The sequence below is a fragment of the Pan troglodytes genome, chromosome 3, assembly GCF_028858775.2.
Source record: "Pan troglodytes isolate AG18354 chromosome 3, NHGRI_mPanTro3-v2.0_pri, whole genome shotgun sequence".
Taxonomy (NCBI): Eukaryota; Metazoa; Chordata; class Mammalia; order Primates; family Hominidae; genus Pan; species Pan troglodytes.
Window position 1 is genome coordinate 172,564,218 of NC_072401.2, and position 16,522 is coordinate 172,580,739.

Below are 16,522 nucleotides of genomic sequence, written 5' to 3' on the forward strand. Positions count from 1 at the left end.
AAAGAAAATGTGGTACATATACACCATGGATTACTATGCACCCATAAAACGGAATGAGATCATATCCTTTGCAGGCACATGGATGGAGCTGAAAGCCATTATCCTCAGCAAACTAACACAGAAACGGAAAACCAAACACCACATATTCTCATTTGTAAGTGGAACTGAACGATGAGAACACATGGACACATCAGGGGACCAACACACACTGGGGCCTGTCGGGTGGGGCAGGGGGAGGAAGAGCATCAGGAAGAGTAGCTAATGGATGGTGAGCTTAATACCTAGGTGATGGGTTGATCTTACAGCAAACCACCATGGCACACATTTGCCTATGTAACAATCCTGCATATCCTGTACATGCACCCCTGAACTTAAAATAAAAGCTGAGGGGAAAAAAAAGTAGTAAGCTAGAATGGTAAGATGGTCAGTTATAAAATCAATATATTCTTTAAAAAAAAGAAATCTTCCAAGGACCTTATTTTCTCCTAAATCGTCCCCATTAACCAACCACTAAATTAATCTCAAGATTTGATACTAAAAAGAATAAATGAATTTTCCCTGGCTTTTTAACAGAATTTCCCTGGAATACAAATGACATAGGGAAATTTATAGAAAAGACTATGACAAGTAAAGCATGAAAAAAAAATTAAAACCCAGAGAAGAGTACTTCATTGTATCCATATTATTAAAGTGCATCTGATGAAAACATACCACTCTTATCATGTTTACAACTAGCATATGACATGTTTGTCAACTAACCTGTGAACTTCAAGAGATTTTATGTTTATTAATTTCTTAAATGGCTAAGCATATTACAATGCTGTAAACACTATTTGAGACTCAGCAATAACTGTTGAATGAAAAAGCAAATTAATGTTAAACAGCTTCATGGTTTTAAAGTTACTAATATTAAAACTTTTCTATCAATTCAGTTGGAAATGAATTCAGCTGATGCTTGAGTATGTACCCAGCAGTCTTAATTCTACACCTACATTTACCAATCTAATAATTCAGCAACTGAGAACAAATTATTGAGAATCTAATGTGTCCAAAGTACTACAATAATTAAACAACAAATATAACAATAAAATAAATAGACAAGGCCTATTCTTTTATGGAGCTTAAAATTTATCAGAAAAAAACAATGTCCCAGGTCACTACAAAAAATATGATTAAAATGGAGCTAGCAAAATGTATTGAGAACAGAAACAATAGGAAGACTTAATACAGCTTTAGCTGAAATCTAATGGATGAATTGAAGTTAGTCATTTGCAACTGTAGAGAAAGAGTTTGTATAGCAATTGGGTAAAATATGTATAAAGGCTTGGATTGGGGGAAGGGCTTGATTAATCTCAGGAACTGAAAAAATATAATACAAATGGAATATGGGGATAGGTATAGCAAAACAAGGGATTGACAAAATAATGAAGAATGAATTGGAGAAGAATGTTGTAAGACAAGATCACTGGTTTGGTTTTTATTTCATAGGCAATGAGAATCTGCTAAAGAGTTTTATTTTAAATATACTGGCATTTTGTTAAGATCATTCTGACTGCAATGTGGAGATTGAATTAGAGATGAGAAACCAAATATGAAACTTAACTTCTGCTTTATCCCTCATTTGTGTCTTGCGTTAGTATCACTGTAGATATTAACTATAGAGACCATATTTAGAAAAATAAATGAAAGCTCTGTTAAAATCTTCAGCATCAAATAAGAAAATCTAAACAAAATTTTAATAAAAACAGTTATTTCATATCTAGGTCAAAAAGAAAACAAGAGTAAGCAAGAGAGAGAGAGGAAAAAGAAAAGAAATTGTACTAAATATTACACACAAGTACTTTAGCCTCACTGATATAAATTAAAATTTAAAGAGTTAAAATAATACACATAAATCATGTTTATATATTTTACAGATAACACATTATTCCTAAAACTTTTCTCCCATAAAGCTGTTGTCAATGCATGAACATTCAACAACCATTTACATAAAATATATATGTAATTGTCATGCTTCAATTATTATGTTAATAAATCCTCAGTCTTTCTGATGGGGGAAATTAGCATAAGTATCTCATTACAACGTGGGAAATTTTCTACTAAACAAAACAAATTATTTTGCAAAGGCCATTGAACAGCTATCAAATGAAACTGACTTGTGGTCGAAATCAGTGGGTGTCTGATTCAGGCTAATAATATACAGGTTAAATGTATGTAAGGGACTCATCAGAGCCCCAAGTCTCTCTACTATTTAAATAAAGTTTTCAGGCAAGACAGGGCTCATGATAATTCTTTCCATATCATTAGCAAAACTATTGTGCAATGTTTTAGGTTAACAGACTCTGCATACTCAAAAGGCATGTAAATTTCCTGATGAATAATATATAGAAAGACACAAAACTGTGGCACTGACTTCTGATGATTTATATGCACTCCTTGAAGAGGATGATTTTAATAAGTCATAGATAAAAGATATATACTATATGCTGATTTGCTAATTTAAAAAAATGACATTTTGTGATTAATTTTCACGTTTTATTCACATTGAAAAAGTTATAAACACATCAGAGATAGTAAGTAATAAATGAAAGAAAACAAAGGACAATGTAATATATGAATCTAAAAATATGTAAATTTTTTAAGTAAAATAGAAAGATCTCTATAACTTTGTTTTATAAATTAACCTGTGATTTGATAAAGGCAGTTGACATATGTACTTTGTCATCTTAGCCATTTTCTTCTATTTGTATTCTTCCTCCTTACCCCCTTCTATTCTTCCCTTCCTTTTTCTTTTACTATGATTACTGTAATAACTACTATCCATTATTATAATAATGACAGCAATCCTTCAATGATTCACTTAATATTTACTGTAAGCCTGGAACTCTGCTAAGCTAATGACATTAGATAATTTTATTTAATTCTCACAATAAATTTATGAGGTAAGAATTATTATTTTAATTTTCCATTGAAGTATCAGTCTAAAATAATTTAAATAGATTTTCCAAGGTCACATAGCTAAATCATACAGGGTTGGTCTCGATTTCTAATTCTATCTGATTCCAGAGTTCATGATCTTAACTGCTTTACTATTTTGCCTTCATCTGGCAAAATAGTTTAATTAAGGCCAAAACTGAACAAATAAATAGAGACAGTGAATGCACTCAAGAGTACGACAAGGAAAAAAGAAATAATATTTTAAAAATAACTCATGAGTTTTCTGTATTGTTTGTTCATTTAATTTTTCTTTCATTTGCAGTTTATCACCTCAGAAATGAGGGGAAGTATTAGAACAACAACATCAATAAAAAAAGTTCTTATTTAGGAAAAATATCCCTCTGACAAATCAGAGAGGAATTAGATGTAGAAAGGATATTCATAGCTGTTGTCTGGTGCCTTTTTTGTTTTTTGTTTTTTTTTAGTAGAGCTAGGGTTTCACCATGTTGACCAGGATGCTCTTGATCTCTTGACCTTGTGATCCGCCTGCCTCATCCTCCCAAAACTGATGCCCTTTTAATAAACCCAGCACTTCCTATTTCCTTGCATCACAGCTCAGGTTTTGGAATGAAAGACAGACGCTCTAATAGAAAAGACATAATAATTTGAAGGATTCCAAGAACATCATGGCTAGTGTGCCACTGGTCATCGATTATGGGAGGATGTAATAGTCAATGACTGCACACTTTTCACATGGTGCCATATCCAATATAGCAGACAGACTGCTATAACAGGATAGCCATGACTAGTGGATAACAGGATAGCCATAACTAGTGGAGACCCAGGAAAGAAACTTCCCTATACACCGTAGTATGGTGAGAAGGAAGTGACCAGATTCCCGTAGCCACCTGGAAGTGCTTATTGACAAGTGCGAAGAAGAAGCCTGGATAGAACTCTGGATGTTGCAGTTCAGGTGCATTCTACACCTCAGGTGCATTCTACACCTCCAGAGTGTGGCAAATATTAAATTTATAAAATCCAAGGAAACACAGAGAGCCAGTGACACCACAGAACACACCAGCACAGGATGCTCAAGAGCAGACCAGATGAGCCACACATAGCACACAGCTTAAAGCATGCAGCAAAAGACCAGAACTATAGAGAATCCCAATATAGGCATAAATTACTTTGCTCCTGAAGACAGATAACATCATGGAAAGAGAGAGAGAGAGGAGAGAAGGCCGTTTGAGAGAGGACAGAGAAAGCTCTGACAGGAAGTAGAAACTTTAAAAATAAATTGGTATTTACCCTAATACCTGAATTAATCCAAAACGGACTCTTTTAAAGAGGAAACAAAGAGTTATCTTTAACTCACTGGTATCCCTCTTCTCTCAGGGGTCCATAGGTAATACACTGCTTCTGTTATTTCATGTATTTTGGGGAGCTGCCTCTTTTGTGTCTTGCCTGACCTAGACCTGAACCTAACTACCGTCCCAGTTGGGGCTGTCTTAGAGAGTGGCCGTCTTCGTAGGAACAAACTGGATTCAGGTCAGACAAGAGTTACAAGGACATCTGCCAATATAAACAAGTTTCCTGTGAGAGGACAGGTGTCACAGATTAGACATTTAGGCTAAAGAAGTAGCCTGTGAAAGGCTTATTGTAAACATCCAAAACAAAATTCCTTAGATTCTTGGTCACGGCATGGCTACCACTTATGACCACTCTCTGGAGAGAAACCTTGAGACAAAACTAGAAAAAAACTACAGATCTTCTAGAAAATTTAAAATTACTTGCAGAAAAAAAAAAAAGAAAAGCAAGTGTATTTTTAGGTAGTATTGCATTAATCTTGACCAATCTGACAAACAGGAAAACAGCCACTCCCACTAGCTTAATATTCTAAACACTAGAGTAATTCACTTAACTTTAATAAATAGTGGGCCATTATTATTTAAAATAATTATATGTGTTCCTCTTTAACAAGAGTAAAACAAAAAGTCAATTCAATACTCAAATTAATCAATAAAATAAAAAGTACAGTCATTTTGACTCATCTACATAAATGACTAAGATCATTTTTTATTCCGACTATTTATTTTCAAGTATAATATTCTAAAATGAGCATATGCCTAAAGATATAAATTAATAATGTCAATCATCCCAGGAATAAGACCCTTACTTTCTCCAAATTTTTTTTCATCTCTTCGCTGCTTATTAAAGCTTTCATCAGAGGAAGAAAAAAAGATTAAACTATTGCAGGTGACATTATAAAATCAATCAAATGAATGAGTTACTTCCACACTTCCTATTTAAAAAAATTAAAGAAATCAGAGACTTACAGATAATTCATGTGCGGAGCCTTCTCTAATTCACACTTAGGTATTATCAGTTTATATACAATGGAATCCTGTAGATAACATCTCTTGATTAGTATTCCAAGTCTAATGGTCAAACAGATTTTACATGTAGAAAAGAGATCAAATTAATTGAGATAATACATTGGATAAAATTATACTTGGCATTGAAGGACAGCTCAAATGTGGTATCACAGAAAATAAGAACATTCATACAACCAGAAACACTCATGGAGGTATTGGTACAACGAGTTTCTTAAACACATGTTAAATATCATCTAAACAAAACTAAGTAAGATAGATTAAGAAAAGATTCTCTAATACATTAAGAATTCATCTTAGCTGATGTATTAGCCCTGCCTACTTTCTTAAAATCTCTCCCTATTGTTATCACAATAGGTTATAAACCTATTATTATAAACCATGGTTAATGATCAATTTTTAAAATAAATGAGAGAAAAACTGAAAGCAAAACAACACTGAATGTGATTCTCCACTGCTCAGGCACTGCATCTGTCAGGTTCAGCTGTTTTCCATCCTCTCCATTCATCTTTCTGAGGTACTGGGAACTACAACTGAAATAAAGGCAAATAGCAAGAAGTCTTTGGCCTGGTATTATTCCACCTCATGACAACTGGCAGAGGTCTTATAGTTTATACACCATGATTGTGGGAATGCATGTGGGGATGGGATGCAGTGAGGTGCTATAAAAAATGTATCTTCTTATGTAAAAGAGGATTATGGATACTGTTATTTTTTGTCTTGGTGATCAGAGAAATATAGCTTTCTGAATGTACATAGAAATTCCTAATTCTAGTGGCAGCGTGGAACACATGCACTAAAGATCGTTACCTAAATCCTGAAGAAAATTCACTTTGTAATGAATTTTTGGACTTACTATCATTGTCAATAACAAACCTGATATACAAACTTTGAATGCAAATGTCCCAATTCACACAAAGATCCTGAAATTAATTCTTGAACTAGAAGCAGGTTTGAACAGTTTACTTTTACATTTCATGTTGAACCATAAACCTTGAAAGCAAAATTGTCCCGTAGGTGTCTAGTAGCCCCAAGTTTGCGATAATACGTTTATCGCACATCAAATTTCATTCTGGAAAAAAAAAATCCACAATTCTGCTTCTCTGAATTTCTAAGGAGTAAAATAAAAAAAAAATCATAATCAAGGATAACTAAAACATAAGGAAATGAGCTACTATGAATCAAAGTCAGTATAAGCATCGAATGTATTTGGACTACAAAAGTCTTTATATATTAGAATTATTCGATACATAATATAGAATAACATGTCTGAACTAGACAGCATGGTTAATTTCATAAAAAAGGTATTAATCATGAAATTGTTTTCAAACAGACAATAAAGAATTTTTAACAGGAAAATATGTCTTTTATTCTTAAAAATTGAATGATGAACTTTTTTCTCAACAGCTGATTAGAGAATCATGAGAGAATTACTGGACTAAAATTAGATCTGTACGGCAGGGAGCGGTGGCTCCTGCCTGTAATCCCAGCATTTTGGGAGGCCAAGACCTCCCACGAGGTCAGGAGGTCAGGAGTTCAAGACCAGCCTGGCCAAGATGCTGAAACCCCGTCTCTACTAAAAATACAAAAAAATTAGCCAAGCGTGGTGATGGGCACCTGTAATCCCAGCTACTCGAGAGGCTGAGACAGAGAATTGCTTGAACCCAGGAGGCAGAAGTTGCAGTGAGCTGAGATCACACCACTGCACTCCAGCCTGGGTGACAGAGTGGGACTCTGTCTCGAAAAATAAAAATAAAAATAAAAAATAAAATTAGATCTGTAGACAATAATCACGGAAAAGAGAGATTCAAAAAGTTAAACATTTGAAAGAAAAAGTATGTAATATGATAGCTAAAATGAAAAGTTCTAACATATGTCTACTTTAAATTCCAAGAAGATGGGTTACAGAGTATTTTGGAGAAATAATACATGCAAAAATAATAACTACAAATTTTAGAGTTGATAAAAGAGTGACCCCATAGATACAGCAAGTTCAGTATATACTAACCAAGCTAAATAAAACAAAAATAATTAAATATATGTACATTGGAGAGAAATGCCCCATCACCAGGGATACAGACAAAGTTTTAAAAGCAGATGGCAAGGACAGATAGAAAATTTACAAATCAACGAATGGTTGACAGGATACTTCTCTAAAGCAACAACAAAAATATCTTAAGATGGTTAAAGAAACAGGTGTCAGTTGAGGACTGGGCATACAGCAGATATAACCTTATAAGTATATACTAGTATATACTAGTATATACAGCAGATATAACCTTATTAGTATATACTAGTATATACTATTATCTATTTTATATACTAGTATATAAAATATGCCAGTATATTTATTTGCTAGTATATATATTAGCATATATTTATATACTAGTATATAATTTCTAATTTATACACTAGTATAAAATAGAAAGCAAATATGAGTAAAAACAAAACAAAAGACAAACTTTGAAAAAATATATTACTAACATATCTTTGCTAAACCAACTTCTAGCTTCTCAGACAAGATGAGAAATTACCCTAGAAGTAAATCCTAAAATGGAAACAAACAAAACATAAGCAAAAAGATAATGAAACAGTTAACATGTAGATAAATCTGAACAAACAGCATCTGTATTAAATGTTATGCAGAGAATTTCTAAATTAAGGTATTAAACAGAAATTAGCCTTAAAACATTGGAGATTATTAGGTTATTAAAGAGGAACAGAATTATCAGAATTAAGTGTTCTAGTGTCCTTGTATATAACAGGAGAGAGATTAAAATATTGCTTTGCATTTAAAAAGTTAAGTTTGCAATTAAAAAATTTAATAGCAAACATGGAAAGAATAGAAATAATGTTCTAAATAGCAAAGGAGAAAATACTTAGTAAGAAAAAAAACTGACAAATAGAAAAACTCATCAAATAAGCAAATCAGGAAGGAAAAGAAATATTTTAATTGAGACAAATAGGAATTTCAAAGTATAATGGTAAAAATCAGGGCAAATATATCCTAATAAACAGAAATAGACAAAAACAAAGTGAGAGCTTCTAGAACTTCATTTAAAATGATATGTTTTGTCGCATGAAAGGAAAGAAGATTAGCATTCCCCTTGACAAACCTAGAAGAGGCTCTTGGGCTTATCTTGGGTCTTAAATATTGTGTAGCTTAAGAAAAACCACTTAACCTCTCTGAGCCTCAATTTTTTCACAACTTTAGGTGTTTCTAAGCAGTACTTCAAGTATCAAATAAGGTAATAACTTAAAAATAAAAAATAAAAAGAGCTCTTAAAATATAAAGAATCACTCTTATGATATATTCCCTACAGAAAAAGTATTTTCCTACTATAGAAATGGAAATGCACTAATAGTTTATACATTAAAAACATACATATGAATTAATAGATGTATAAGCAGTACACTGTAGCTAACTGCAGTTTGAGGTATTCAATAACATAAAAAAATTGTCTATGGATCTTTAAATAAATAAATTATATTTTTACAAATGCTATTTACATCTAAAATATAAAGATAGGCCAAAGACAGAGGATGGCAAAGTTTTTCTGTAAACGGCCTAATAATAAATATTTCTGGCTTTATGGGCCATGTGGTTTCAGTAGCAACTATTCAACTTGGTTGCTGGAGCATGAAAGCAAACGTAGACCATATACACATGAATGAGATGGCTATGTCTCAATAATACTTCATTTAACAGCACAGGAGATGGGCCAAAGTTGGCCTGTAGGCCATAGTTCACAACCTCTATCCTAAGATCTAGAGAGAAATTTTCACAATAATGGAGGGAAAACATATAACAAGTCAATATTGTCCAAAAGAAAGCTCAAGATAGAGACAAAGGGATCAATTCTTACGATAAAATTTTAAAACCACCAGGAATATACATTTATATACTTGAACATATCTAATAGACTAGCCTTAAACAGCATATTTCAATATTTCAATAACTTAAAAGATACGTATTAGTACACACTTTAACATCTCTACAATAAGGATGAATTTCAGTATTTATGGCATTTCATAATTACTGGTGACCAGGCAGCAATCATGACAAAGATGTCATTGTTAGACTGTGTGTAAACTTAATCCTTGTATTAGTATGTTTTCACACTGCTGATAAAACAAACCTGAGATTGGGCAATTTACACAATAAAGAGGTTTAAGGGACTTACAATTCCATTTGGCTAAGGAGGCCTCACATTTATGGCAGAAAGTGAAAGGCACATCTCACATGGCAGCAGAGAAGAAAAACGAGCTTGTGCAGGGAATCTTTCCTTTTTAAAACCATCAGATTTCATGAGATGTATCCACTATCATGAGAACAGCACAGGAAAGACTCAGCCCCATGACTGAGTTACCTCCTACTGGGTCCCTGCCACAACGCGTGGGAATTCAAGATGAGATCTGGGCAGGGACACAACCAAACCACATCATTCTGCCCCTGGCCCTTCCAAATCTCATGTCCTAACATTTCAAAACCAATCATGACTTCCCAATAGTCCCCCAAAGTCTTAACCCACTTTAGCATTAACTCAAAAGTCCACAGTCCAAAGTCTCATCTGAGAAAACTCTTCTGCCTATGAGTTTGTAATATCAAAAGCAAAGTTAATTACTTTCTAGATACAATGGGGGTACAGGCATTGGGTAAATACAGCCATTCCAAATGGGAGAAATTGGCCAAAACAAAGGGACTACAGATCCCATGCAAGTCTGAAATCCAGCAGGGCAGTCAAATCTTAAAGCTCCACAATGATCTCCTTTGACTCCATGTCTCACATCCAGGTCATGCTGATGCAAAAGGTGGGTTCGCATGGTCTTGAGCAGCTCTGCTCCTGTGGCTTTGCAGGGTTCAGCCTCCCTCCCAGCTGCTTTCATGGGCTGCTGCTGAGTGTCTGAGGTTAAATGACACACCCCAGGTCTCGTAGTTTGAAAGTGGCAGAGTACTTTTTATTATTATTATTATTATTATTTTATTTGAGAGGGAGTCTTGCTCTGTCGCCCAGGCTGGAGTGCAGTGGAGCAATTTTGGCTCACTGCAACCTCCACCTCCTGGGTTCAAGCAATTCTCCTGCCTCAGCCTCCCAAATAGCTGGGACTACAGGTACCTGCCACCACGCCTGGCTAATTTTTATATTTTTAGTAGAGAGGGGGTTTCAGCGTCTTGGCCAGGCTGGTCTTGAACTCCTGAACTCGTGATCCACCTGCCTCAGCCTCCCAAAGTGCTGGGATTACAGGTGTGAGCCACCATGCCCGGCCTAGAGTACTTTTTGAATACCAACCTCTTAACTGGACATAACACTGTATATTTAACCATAGGAAAGCATTATGACAAAAAGGTAAATAAATAAACTTGTAACTCAGAAGACAAAACTGTTTAACAAGTCAAATAAAGCATAAACTATAAATAACAGTAAGCAAAGCTTTAAAATTTTGATTTAAAACCACAAGGTTGTGTCAATAATCCTAGGTCGTGGCTTAAAAAAGGTGATGATATAATTGAGAAAATCGGTTTCTGTTACGGAAAAGCATGTCAGATGATTTTGGAGGAGGCACTGAGATAAGGTAACTTAAAAAATAGTATACAATTAATTTTGCTGTGATCCAGCTTTATCAAGTCTGAATATATGATTTTTAATAATAATTTTCAATCATTATTTGATTATACAAAATCTACTCTATAACTCTTCATTTATCTTTCGTGGGCTATAAACTTCGTCTTTTAAAAAAAATTCTACAAGGTTTATCTGCTCCTAAATTCATTTCTTTACATGTAAGTATTCTAGGCTAGCTCCACTTAATGGCCTATTAGCATAAAATTTCACTTCTTGTACTTAATTTAAGAGATATACTATCTGCTCTTGTCTAAATCTTTATAAATACTAGCTAAAATAATTAGTTTTCTGTTAAAAATGATTTTGTAACATTCCATGAAGTCTTATCTATTGTCTTGCTCTCAGTGCTTACCTCTAATACCTGATAGCTTATTGTAAAATCATTCACTTGGTCCCCATTTTGTAAAAAAGAATGAGGAATTCAAATTCTAATTATAACTGTACAAATGGAAACTTGATATGAGATAAACGAATTATCTCAAAGCCTGAGACTCTTTCTTGACAATCACAAGAGTGAATTATTTGACCTACAAATGCTCCTTTTCTGCTGTCTAACCTTATTGGCATCTTTGGCAGGTGTTTGTTCTATTTTCTTTGTGCTTTCTTTACCATTAAAAAAAATAGGCAGTATTTACTTTACTTTTATCTCTAAAAGTTTATTTGATCATGGGCTATTTTTAACTCAACTCAGTCAATATCCATTTTGAAAGAGTGATGCGGCCAGGCGCGGTGGCTCATGACTTTAAACCCAGCACTTTGGGAGGTCGAGGCAGGTGGATCACCTGAGGGCAGGAGTTTGAGACCAGCCTGGCCAATATGGAGAAACCTCCGTCTCTACTAAAAATGCAAAAGTTAACCAGGCGTGGTGGTACGTGCCTGTAGTCCCAGCTACTCGGGAGGCTGAGGCAGGAGAATCACTTGAACCCGGGAGTCAGAGGTTGCAGTGAGCAGAGATTGCACCACGGCACTCCAGCCTGGGCAACGAGAGCGAAACTCCAACTCAACAACAACAACAACAACAACAACAACAACAACAACAACAACAACAAAGTGAGAAAGAGCAACGCAATAAATGGTAGAGGCTACCAAAACTTATGAATTAAAAGGAGAAGCGGAAAGAGAAAATGGTTGTTAAGAGCATAATATATACATGGCATTGTGTGAGGTACTCAGAGATTTCTAGATTTCTATACTCAGAAAAACCCTGCAAGTGGCAATAATTATTATTTATCAGTTGTATATGTGTGCATGTGTGTGTAGGTGGTTGCGTGGGTGGGTGTGACACTTTAAGAAGTAATCTCTTTTCAAGTTTTTCTGACTAAAAAATCTATAATTTTGCCTTTATCTATATTGTATAGTGTTGTTTGAATGCACAATCTGGAAGATTGAAAACCTATTTCTGATGCCTCCATGTGGCTGTTTCTTCAAGACAGAGTCCCAAATTGATATATCCATGAAAGAGGCAGGAGAAGGACTTGAGGATCTCGTGGTTCTCATGATCTTTGTAGTTACAGATCCTGCTCTTTACAGGTGAGATAATTGTCGAAAGAGGAAGGGATACACACAGCTGTCTTTGCTGGTGAGTGGAGCTAGCACACTTTTCAATTTGCATATTTTCAAACTCACACAAACTCTAGGAGATATTTTTTCTTCCATTTTAGAAAAGATATAACAGCAGATCAGGGAATTTAAGTAACTTGCTGTGGTAGTTTTGTACTGTTTGAACTTTGCCAGGTGAAACTACATTTTCCAGTATTCCTTCCTTGTGTAGTTCTAGTTCAGGCTACAGAAGAGATGAATTTGAGATTTAGAAGATGGGACTGAAGCAGCAGCCCCCACTCTCTGAAATTCAGCATAGGGTTCAGGTGCTGCCACAGCTGAAAACACATTTTCCTTGCTCTGCTGGCTCACTTAGTAAGCACAGGGCAAGCTCACGGCAACTCCAGCTCTGCATTCAAGTGTCTTTCTTCATGCTAAGTCCTAGGACAGGCATTTGTGCGGTTCAGGATGAAGGTCAACAGTTTATTCTGTAGGTCACAGAGGTTAGAGACAGTGAAAGATAGAGGCAGGGTTCACTTTGACTTTGTGAGTCTTGGTTTCTCCCCATGAGTCCCGGTTGTCTTTGCTCTTCCCACTTCAAATTCAGTTTTTCTTTCTAACTGCCAGCACTGCTGACCTACACTGACTGCAGAACTGCTAAAGACACAGAGGTAACAACTTTTCATAGACATTGGCATTGGCACTCATAATTATGTAGGATCAAATCTCACTAATAAATCTCTAATTCCACATCACTCATAGTAGTTCTACTTCTTGATATATCCTAAATTATGTACTTGCTAGTTTCCATACAGCTGATACATGGGTAAGATTAAAACTTTAATCTGGTTGTATAATACATGCACTTTCCCCTTCACCAGAGTGAATTTTAAGAGAGGGAAAAGAAAGTGCAGGAGACTCTAATTCCCCTGACCATTAATAATAACGTGGCTAGAGAGCTTTCTCCAGATTGAATCCTTCCTTTTACTCTTTTATGTGCAGACGCATCAAAGGGAATGTATTACTACTGCTGAAATCTGTGCTGAACCGCCAAATATTCAACACTCTAAACCCCTCTCTATTGGATACTACTCATTAACAAAGTAAAAAACAATTATCCTGGGCATGACAGCTCTTTATTATTTTTCATGCATCACAGTAAGCCTTTTTCATATGAAATTATATAGTCACTCAAAATGTTCATCTTTCCTAAATGTACTTTTTGCAGCTGTAATCGATCTGCATCTAGATGATTTTGGTCTTTCAAATGGTTGAGAAACTTCTTTACTGGGCAGTTAATCCCATTTATGTTCTGAGTGACCAATTTGTGCGTTATATTACCTGCCATAATATCTCCATTGTACATAATATATATTTGATTTAACAGCTGTAATCTTACCAAACTGCTGTTTTTCAGTCAATTGTCTTCATGGACTCAGATTTTCAGAGGAAATCTTCCTGGAACAACAGCCAATAATTATCTAAGGGTACTACATCTACTATAGATGTCAGCTCATCAATAGCATTTTCATATTATCAATATTTTTGTATCTTACATGAAATCTTTGCTTTATTCATGTGGAATGTTAACAAGGACTAGTTCCCCAGCTCCAATATTTAACCCCAAACATTGCTCTTTTAATGATTTAATGATTAACAATTTATTTTAGAAATTGTTTCATGGGTATTATTATTTTTAGAAAGACAAAATTTTTGCCATAAAGACATTATTTCCCTTCAGTACTGAAAGGTTATTAAGTTGAAGTGTCCTTCTTGCACGCAATAATTAACAAAGAGATTTGGTTCAAAGATTCTACATGTGCACTAAAATACATTTTGATGGTTAATATTGAGGGTCAACTTGATTGGATTGAAAGATGCAAAATATTGATACTGGGTGTGCCTGTGAGGGTGTTGCCAAAGGAGGTTAACATTTGAGTCAGTGGGCTGTGCCCACCCTTAATCTGTGGGCACAATCTAATCAGCTGCTAGCGAATATAAAAGCAGTCAGAAAAATGTGAAAAGGCGAGACTGGCCCAGCTTCCCAACCTACATCTTTCTCCCGTGCTGGATGCTGGATGCTTCCTGCCCTCAAACATCAGAGTCAAAATTCTCCAGTTTTGAAACTTGAACTGGCTCTCCTTGCTCCTCAAGCTTGAGGACAGACTATTATGGGATCTTGTGATCATATAAGTTAATAGTTAATAAACTCATATATAGGGAACCCTGACTAATACGTACATTTCTAGTATTAAAGATCTTCAGTCCACGATTTTGTTAAGAGCAGACATTGACTAATTCCCATGTGTTAATTAAAAGCAATTTAATTTATTTCATAACTTTATTCAAATCAGATCACATGTGTAAAGTTCTCACTTTTGGTTGAATGAAATTATATGTAAGGATTGACTTTTGTAGCTAATATATAAAATTACTCCAATGAAGCCCAATTTGCACTTTATCTACCAATCATAATTGTTGAGAGATAAAGTCACCAGAAAAAGGTAATTAAAGGACAGTTCGAATCTTGAACTTATTTTGAAATGTCTTCTGAGTACCAAGGTCCCTTGACCAAAATTAAAAATCAAATGCAAAAATCTGGGAAATATACACTTTATTTACTTATTGAGACGAAGTCTGGCTCTGTCTCCCAGGATGGAGGACAGTGGCATGATCTTGGCTTACTGCAAATTCTGCCTCCTGGGTTCAAGCAATTCTCCTGCCTAAGCCTTCCGAGTAGTTGTGACTACAGGCATATGCCACCATGCTCAACTAATTTTTGTATTTTTAGTAGAGATGGGGTTTCACCATATTGGTAAGGCTGATCTCGAACTCCTGACCTGAAGTGATCTGCTGCCTCAGAAATATGCAATTTATATACAACTTTGGGAGTAATATTTTAAGTTTATGCTTTACAATTTTGAAATGCATAACGTGTAGTAAGTTAAAGGTTTACTCTTCACATTTTGCTTTTCTTTCAGTGAAAACTATGATAAATGTTGCAGAGATTTCTTATTGTCTTTTGATGTCTTTTAAAAATTTTTTTCTATAGGAGTAATATCTTTAGCTTGACACATGCCCACACAGCATAAAAACTACACTTTAAAGACTCTGCCTCAGATTACTATGTCCATGTGACTACATCTTGGTCAACAGAGTCTTCTGTGACTTCTTTTTTTGAACCTTTCCTAAGATTCATTTGGCCAGTTCCTTGTCCCTCTTCTATTTCATTGTTCTGTTGTCTGGAATGTGGATGCTGCCACATTGGATCATGAGGATGATAATTTATCTAATAGATAGATAGATTATATGACTATAGCCATTAATTAACTATAAGACCAAGTCTCTAGGATATTAACTGAAATGGAGGCAAATATCTAGCTTGATAGCTATATGTAAGCAGTGAATTATTTATATAGTTGAAAGGAAGGGGATGTTCCCTCCTTAAAGTAGCTTAAACCAAAGTCAGCATATATTTAATATTCTAAAAAAGGTTTTTAGTTTGATACATACAAAAATGTAAGACACAAAGTAGATATTCAATTGTAATAATAGTATGTATTATATACACTATAAGGCACAGTTTTCAAGATGTTTAGTTATTCATACATTTAATCCTTATAAAATAGTTTGGATTTGAAAATAACTTTCCTCCTCTGATAAGCTCCTAAATCAGAAAATAAATTAAGTTTTTAAATCTCTCCTCGTGGTTGTGATGGAATTTTTAGGCCCCTTCCTGCAGGAAGGCAACTTGGGAGAATAAAATAGCAGATAATTGTCCTGACTCCCACTACCACTTTCATAAAACATGTGGATTTAACAGAAGCCTATGTAAGAAGTTTCCACTCAGAATTTAAATCTGAAAGGCATAAAAAGCCTCTTTCTCTCCAAATTCCTTTTAAACAATCTCTAGGACTTGAATTTGAGGTAGAAGTTATGAAACACTTACGAGTCATTACCGATTTTCTAAATTATTTCTGGTCATCTCTTCCATTTCCTTAGCCCTCAATGATGGCCTCATAATTATTC

General features: G+C 34.7%; 1 non-coding gene across 1 annotated transcript; it reads left to right on the forward strand.

Annotated features, from left to right (window-relative positions):
* Positions 1–8,402: 8,402 nt before the first annotated feature.
* Positions 8,403–8,533, forward strand: LOC112209122 (U6atac minor spliceosomal RNA). Its single transcript, XR_002943789.1, has one exon. It is a non-coding gene; the product is annotated as a U6atac minor spliceosomal RNA (small nuclear RNA).
* The last annotated feature ends 7,989 nt before the right edge of the window (positions 8,534–16,522 follow it).